The 8,727-nt window shown below is 41.5% G+C and overlaps 1 protein-coding gene and 1 pseudogene across 2 annotated transcripts in view; both read right to left on the reverse strand.

The window, feature by feature from the left end:
* The window catches only part of LOC116083958 (zinc finger protein 58-like), a 149,805-nt gene that overhangs the window by 114,347 nt on the left and 26,731 nt on the right, over positions 1 to 8,727 (reverse strand). The window lies entirely within an intron of this gene.
* The window catches only part of LOC116083875, a 17,548-nt pseudogene that overhangs the window by 4,296 nt on the left and 4,525 nt on the right, over positions 1 to 8,727 (reverse strand).

An 8,727-nucleotide genomic window follows, 5' to 3' on the forward strand; every position in this document is an offset into this window, starting at 1 on the left:
TTCTTTCCTGTCTCTTATCTCTCTTCAGCTCTCTAGCCTCTTATTCTTTCTGTCTCCCTTGTTCTAAACGTTCTCTCCCATCACTATGCCTTCTCCACATTCACAGCCCTTCTGCAACATCCTTTTTCTTTCTCTGTTTTTCTGTTATAAAACACTTTCTCAGCTACCTGCACTAGTTCCCTGAACGACTTGTCTTGCTTCCCTTTTAACTTTTGTAGTCTTTCAGCTCCATCAGAAATTCAGGAACGACTGAATAATAGAGAATATATGGGAAGCCTAACACAGCTTCCAAAGATTTTGTCAATTGAAAGAGACTGCTGGATACCTGGACAATCATTACTTCAAAACATTAGAACATTGGTCTTCAGCCTTCTGACCCGTGAATGTATGACAGACAAGAGAAACAGGAGGACTTGCCTACTCTATTTCAGCAGAAATAAGCTGTCCTATCCCTGTGTGTCCTTTTTGGGCAGTATTGTCTGTAGATGAAGAGGCAACTTTTTGCCTAGTGGCTGTCCTGCCACAACTGGAGCAACTCCAATGATGCTCAATTTCTTCTTTGAGTCTGAGAAAGGGGTACTGTCAGGAACAGACAAGTCTCTAGCCAAATGAATAAATAATATTAAATGTCACATTCTGTGAATTTCTGATGTTTTTGAAAATCAACTATATATGTAAAGTGATCTGGACTATTTTCTGTGAACTACTCCCAGTTATTTTTAAGTAGAATCTTGAAATCACCTTACCAATAAGCTCAGAGCCATGAATTTGTTAATTTGGCTCTAAACTCACAGGTCTAAACATCTCAGACCTGTCTATAATAACAGTAACAAAAGGACTGGGTCTAAGCCCTGTCTACTAAGGAAAATAAAAGAAGTACTTATAAGCCTATAGACAACTCTTATTGAAACCAGAAGTTTCTTAAGTGGATACAGAAAAGTTCACTTTTTGTGTTGAAGTATGCACAAAAGAACTGTATTAGCTACATCTCTCAGTAAGAACACTATCATGCACCTAACTTATCAACAAATTCTAATTTTAAAAGCATTTGATCATTATTTGCATACCAATTTAAGATGTAAACAGTTTATAACACAAGCCTCGACTTTTACTAATTACTACTACAAACATGGGAGACAGAACTCAAAACTAATGATATAAATGTTAAGGCAATCTTTCTGGGAATAAACTGTGTATCTAAAGAATTACTCAAATACCTGATCAAATTCTAGTCACACAATGCTTCTAGTTTAAATTATCTATACACCAATCAAATCTTTTTCAGTACAGGGTAAGTATTATCAGAAGGATCTTTTCTCCAAATCAAAATAAATTCTGTACCAAATAGGAACGTATGACTTTAACTTAGGTTTCTATACAATTAATTCTGGCTATTTCCTCCCTGTTCCAAATATGACCATTTCACATTTTCTAGAAAGACAGCCTATTAATAACCCTCTCTAGCTCCAAAGCCCAGGGAACTGGGCCGTCGACTCTTCATAACTTCTTCAAGCTGAACATGGGCATTGAGATATCCTGGGGGGGGTGCGGGGGAGAGGAAAACAGGATTTATCAGTCTCCTAATGTCTGTGTTTTGACTGGATCCTGTTGAGATCTGGAGTTCAGGTAGGCCAGTTTAGAATGTCTGAAGAGGAAATTCACCAAGGTTGCATATTTTGTAATATATAAATCTCAAAACAAAATTTTAGTATCATCAAGATATATTTTTTGTTTGATTCTCTTCTGTTTGGCTCTCTGTTAGAGCCTCAGACTCTTAAATTATCTATTAAAAGCAGGCAATTATCACTGTTCTCTCTCTCAGACCAGCCTGTAATTTGCCACAGCAAGGGGCCTTAAAGCTGTTTTTGTTCCATGTGACCCAACTTTGGCCACTTGAGTCACATCACCAAGGCTATCACCCAACCAAGAGAAAAGGAAAAAGAAATAAAATATAAACATTAACTCTCAGGGTAATAATTTTAAATTACTAGCGGGAATTATAAAGAATGAATCCACCCGCAAATTCTATTTCTCAGCGGGCCTTCCCAGCCTTCCCGGAGCTGGTCACAGCACACTGCCACCATGGAAGTGTGTTCGGGTGATTTGGGTGGCAGCTGGACACTGGTTGCAGGGCGGGTCCCCCCTCCACCTCTCTCTCAGCCCTGGGATTTGGCGAATGCCACTGCTGGGGGCTGTAACACTCCGGGCAGGGTGGTTCGGTGCTAGGGAGCCCATGCCAGCTGGGACAGGGGGTGCCAAGGGCTACAAAGCAGCTGCTTCTCCCACTGGTCTAGCTTCTTCATGAACTCCTTGTTTTCCATGGCAGCAAGCAGTGCATCCCTGGGGGCCCCAGTCAGGACCACACCACAAGCCTAGGAGCACACAGCTCACTCCCTGCCCAAGCCCAGTGGCAGCTGCGGGCCCCAGTTTCCAGGAGTGCCCGCCTGCTGCCAGTACCATAGCTGTCACCCTAGCTTTAACGTCAGTCTAAAGTCCAAGAACACAGAACAAGATACCAAGAAACACAGAGAAAAACAGTTATCACACAGAAAGCTCGACCTAGTCAGGTCCACGGACACAGAGAAAGACAACCCACACACTGTTTGCGCCTTCCATGGGCCCAGTCACAGACACCAGGTGCTCCTGCACACACAGATAACAAAGCCAGATCACTGCTGGCTGTGGTAGCTCAAGCTTTTAATCTCAGGTTTGGATGTCTGGTCTCAACTGTGATTCTTCCATCAGCAAATTGACTTCTGCTCTGCACTTCCCCTTCCTGGCTTTTGTTTGCAAACAGTGTTCTCTCACCGAACCGACATCTTTAAGCACTTTCTGATGTGTGAAATTTCTATCTCAGGAACAGTAAAACAATAGAAAATAAAGCATACACTTGAGGGTATATCTCTAAGAAGAAAAAGGGTTAATTTATTTTAGATAAGGTAAATTATATAAATAAAAAAGGAGCAAAGCCAGAAGTCTTTAAGTCAAGGGACAGGAGGTTGACTATGACATATAGGCCTGATGGTGGATGACAGGTAAAGATAATATACTTAACAATCAAAAGTCCCTAAGGTTCTAAAGGTCTATTCATGTTTAAAAAAACTGACATAATGATGTCTATCATGTCTTTGCTGACTTTGTTCAACTTGTGTCATGGCAGGAACTGTGTTGATAATTGACTGCATACCCTCTTGTTCTTACAGGTGTCTTCACGTAAAGGTCAACTTTACTATTCTCTCCTCTGATTGCATTCTTTGTGATACAACAAGCTACTTAATGAAGATGAGCTCCCAAATTAATTCAGATTTTATAAGGTATACCATCAAGGGATGTGGAGAGTGAGGTTACAAGTTTCTCCAAGAACTGTATTTAGGTCTCAGTTTTATATATATATATATATATATATATATATATATATATATATATATATATATATATATATATACATATTTTTTTAATGTATTTATTTATTATTATATGTAAGTACACTGTAGCTGTTCTCAGACACAACAGGAGAGGGCATCAGATCTCATTAAGGATGGTTGTAAGCCACCATGTGGTTGCTGGGATTTGAACTCATAACCTCTGGAAGAGCAGTCGGTGCTCTTAACCACTGAGCCATCTCACCAGCTCCAGTTATATTTTTTTTTATAAAACATATTTAGGTCAATAATTGTAATTTTTACAATTCAAATTTTAAACAGGAATAAATTACTTCTATTTACAAAATCCCAATCTTATAAGAGACACTAATTTATTGTAAACTGTTGCAACAAAGAAAATTAAGACATAGTAGTTAGTGAGTTACCTGATAAATGATTAAATATCCTGAACATGATCAAATATCTGTTTGTGGTCATGCTGACTACAAATGTAATTCAGAGAGCTGCTACCAGGCATGTCACGAGTTACTCATTTGGAAGAGGTGTTCAGCAGCATCTGGTTCTATCTGGACCTTCAAAGTCTACACGAGGCAGGACTAACCTGAAGGAGTAAACGGGACTCTCAGGGAACACATAGGGGCCATGGAACACTTTCACCAAAGACATATTCCTGAACATTCTATAAGGGTTCCCAGACTGCCCTTTGAGAACCAAACGGGAGGCCAGAACCAGTCTTTTCGATAAAGCACTGTGACTACATACTAGCCCATTTGGACCAACTGGCTGCCATCCTTCCCAAGGCACAGATTATCCCAGCACAGGAAGACAGCCCTGCCTTCCTCCCTTCCTCTCTCCCTCCCTCCCTTCCTTTTGACCCATTTTCTCTCTTCCAACGTACACTCAATAAAATAAAATAAATAAATAAATAAAAATAAGAGTAATTCATTTGAAGAGACAATATTGTGGGAGAGATCAATCTACTTCTCCTCTTACATAGGCTTCTGTACCTGTTTTCCAAGTTAAGCCTAAAGCAGGTCACTCAAACAAATTTAAAGTTAACTGAAAGTATGATTGATATGGAATAATATTAAAAAATCAGCTATACTTTAAAAAATGGATATTGAAATTGAGTACATGAGTAAAAAGGGTTACATCGATTGTACACTTGCAGGCAGTACCCATCCAGGATAGATTAGCACACTTGCCCTCCAGTGGGACACAGATCTAGCAGAGTAAATGGCTTGCTAGCCTCATCACAGGGTAACGATGCATGGCGAATAGGACTTGTCAGTATCTGCTGCTCCTGTCTCCCTCTGGCCTGTAAGGCAGAGCAGGACTCCTACTCCTTATGTGCATGGAAGATGAATACTTCTGTTTCACAAGAGAGATGAATGGGGCTGGCGAGATGGCTCAGCAGATAAGAGCACTGACTACTATTCGGAAGGTCCTGAGTTCGGATCCCAGCAACCACATGGTGGCTCACAACCACCCATAATGAGATCGGACGCTATAAGAAAAAAAAAAGGAAAAAAAAAAGAAAGAGAGAGGGATGGATCCTCTCATTAGACTCAGCACCTACAGTCTAGATGTCTCAAATGGAGACACTTATTGCAATTACTCTGCACTCAATGTCTCTTGATCTGATAATTGAGGATACAGTGTACAGGTGAACCTCGTACCAACACCGGCCACCCAAATATTATGGGAACTACATGCAAGTTCCAATGGCCATGCCATTTGATGTCTCCTCCTCCTAACAAAACTAATCCCTGAGCTGAGAGGTCAATGTCTGATTCTGTAAGCAGTCCTCAGCAGCATGTGAGACAATATATGAAAGAAACTCTGCCACAGATCCAGTCACTACAGCAGGCTGAACTATTGGCACTCACTTCAACATTACCTGTTAATATAGCTAGCTTGGTGGGGATCTAAGGCTGAAAACCTTACAGGGTTCACAGAACATTTCACCGTACTTTCCTGAGATCTACAGTCTGGCTATGCAAGATTACCTGGTTGCACAACTTTGTTGAAAAATAAAACTCTACTGTTTAGTTAATGGACCTAGTGGTCAATACAACTCCTCAGAAAATAATTCAGTGATTCGAGCCTTGCCTAATACTAGTCGGGAATGAACAGTCCTAAGTGACTTCAGTTTGTCTGAATTTAATCCAACTGCTCCACATTCCTCAAATTGTTTTACTCAACAGAACTGAAACTGTTGAACCATCTGTCCTTGCCTGTGTCTATGGAATGGAACAGTGGGTTTGGCTTTATAAACCAATCATGCCTCACTTTGGTGTAGAGATCTTTCTGGCATGAGCCTGCTCCCAACCCTAGCAAATCAGTGACTCTCAGTCTGACCAGCACTAAGTGGTGTTTTCTGAGTCTTATATTACTATGGAGACTCAGCAAAACAAAACCCTTGAAAGTCATTGTAAATATAAGCACAGGTAACTGTTGGGGAAATACAAAGCTTAGGAGACTTAAACCACCATAAATGCTTGAGAGATGTGCTTCTTTGACAACAGAGACATGATGGAGAGACTTAAGTGCCATGCACACTTTGAGTGACAGCTGTTTGAGGCAAAAGCTTCAAAGAAGCCAGTCTCCTGCAAAGTCTCCTGGCACCCCTAACTCAGAAGTAGGCTACATATGTCCTTGTGAACTCACGTGCTAGGTGCCCACCAAGATATGACTTACTAACAGCTAAACAAAATTGGACATCGCTCTCTGACCTTTACCAATGTTCCAACATCTTTGCCAAACCCTGGCTTGAAATTTACCCACCCAGACTAATTGCCTCTGGCATTGTGGGTAGGACATTGAAGTTTACAGAATGGGAGACTTATCCCAGGGCAAGGTCAAGTAGAATCCTCATTCTCAGTCAAGTACTACAGCTGAACCACTCCTAGGAATTAGCAGGAGACATGTCTCTACTTGCCCAAAAGATTAGCATAGTAGGCATTTTACTGAGGATGGGCGGGACCTTGAGTCGAGTGTGTGTGTGTGTGTGTGTGTGTGTGTGTGTGTGTGTGTGTGTGTGTGTGTATGTGAGACAGTGTGGAACAATCAGCATTGAGGATTAGAGATTCGAGATTCCAGCCTCTACCCTCCTGGCTGGTGCACCCACAACCCCCACCCCCCACCTCCCAACCCACCCCTGGACTCTGGCCGGGGCTATGCAACCAGAGAATACTCAAAGCCCAGGGGGTGTTGCACCAGTCCAGAGGAGATGGCTGCTGTTTTAGACCCAGTGTGTTTCAGGTGACCTCAGATGTACCTCAACTACTGAGCTGCCAGATTTTTCATTTCTCTTTTGCAATGACTGTGAAAGTCTGATGTCATTTTTAAGTAATACATTAAAATCCCACACTTATTTGTGTCTACTTTATTTATCATGAGCCAAATCCCTTGCCCACCTGGCCAGAACTCTCATCACGCCTCGGAACATGGGCTCCCTGCAAGAAACCCCGGTCCATGGCACTTAAGGGATTATCATGTTTCAAGACATACGGGAAAGCCTGCCTTACTGTTAGATCTTTGTGCCTCAACGCTGTTCCTGATCCTCGCAGTCTTACAGACCTGAATGCACAGTAGCTGCCTCTTGTCTCTTCACACACGCAGGCTCTTGTCTTTGCTCCAGAAATATCACTAGCTGTGGCTTACAGACAGCAAGACCTGTTTGTAGGCAAAGGGAACAAGGTTAAGGGTTCTTTACTGGCAATTGACATGTCCCTTCCAGTGCAGTGTTTGTAAGGAAGAGATGCTACAATAAATGGTTGCAGACAATTAGTTCCTTACATGCATCCGACAAAGTATACTACAATAAATAAAGAAATGCACAATGTCCAGATTCTAAGTTTCACTTAAAAGGAAAAACATTAAAACTGAATTGTGAAAGGCTTTCAGAAGTGTGGTCCATGCCTCATGCCAGTGCATTTCTAACAGTCCCACTAGACTGCAGGAGGCATGTTTCCAACACAGACAGGCTAAACAGAGAGAAAAACAATTAAATCTCTTTTAGGTGTGGAACAACCTCTCTAAATTTTCTGCAAATGAAGGATATGAAACTCACTGATAAAAAGCACCACCTTCCATGAGACGTTTACAGAGTAAGGAAGCTACATGTTGATGGTAAGACAAGGATGCAATGCTCACCCAGGAACACAGGGTTGCTGTAATTCTCCAGCATCACATCCCTGTACAGATTCCACTGAGCAGGCTCCAGGCATTCCCACTCTTCTGGAGAGAAATCAATGGCCACATCTCAGAAGGACAACATTTTCTGAAATGAAGACCAATCAATGAATGACATCACACTTTTAGTTAAAACCACAAATAATCATATAAATACCAAGATGCATTGGGCCAGCTTTTCTGTGAATTTGACTCTAGCTGAGGTCACTTGAGAAAAGAGATGTATAATTGAGAAAATGCCTCCATGAGACTGTTCTGTAGGGAAGCCTACTCATTTTCTTAATTAGTGACAGATAATGAGATGGCACGCACCATTATGGGTGGTGTCCATCCTGGACAGGTGGCTGGTGTGCATTATACATACCCATTACACACACACACACACACGTATTCCTAATAGAAGAACACACACACACACATTCCTAATAGGAGAAATTCCTGGGGAGGGAGAAGGTAGTTGTCAACACTAAACATGTACAGCCATGAATATGAAATGAGGTGAAAATACAGATTCTGACGAGGTGGCTCTGGCTGTCATCTCAGTTTCTGGATTTGTCCAGAGTTCAGTGGTGATACAAAGCCCAGGGTCAAGGGACAGGAGATGGAGGAGACAAGGAGTAGAACAGTAAAGAACTCACTGACAAAATGTAAGTGTGTGAACACATGGAAAAATGAGAATTTCAAACAGAACAGATGCCACTCTGCTCTTGGGTCATGTTTCCTTTCTACCTTTTCTCTGACAGATACTGATCAGTTTGTTTCCGATGTTCCTAAATCATGTTTTCTACATATGTCACCTGAGTACCAAAGTGCAAGAGCTGAGAAATGTATTTGCTGATGATAACACTTTCTTCTTTCAAACTTTTTTAATTTAAGAATTTATGTCGCAGGGTAGTGGTGGTGCACACCTTTAATCTCAGCACTTGGGAGGCAGAGACAGGTGGATTTCTGAGTTTGAGGCCAGCCTGGTTTACAGGGTAAGTTCCAGGACAGCCAAGGCTACACAGAGAAACCCTGTCTCAAAAAACCAAAGAATTTACGTGTTTCACATCTTACTGAGGAAAATTTCAGGATGACCTATGAGAACAGTCCTACATTATTTTTCCTTTTATTACTACATGAAAGTTTTTAGCAGTTTAAGTATGAT

The sequence above is a fragment of the Mastomys coucha genome, unplaced genomic scaffold (genome assembly GCF_008632895.1).
Source record: "Mastomys coucha isolate ucsf_1 unplaced genomic scaffold, UCSF_Mcou_1 pScaffold8, whole genome shotgun sequence".
Taxonomy (NCBI): domain Eukaryota; kingdom Metazoa; phylum Chordata; class Mammalia; order Rodentia; family Muridae; genus Mastomys; species Mastomys coucha.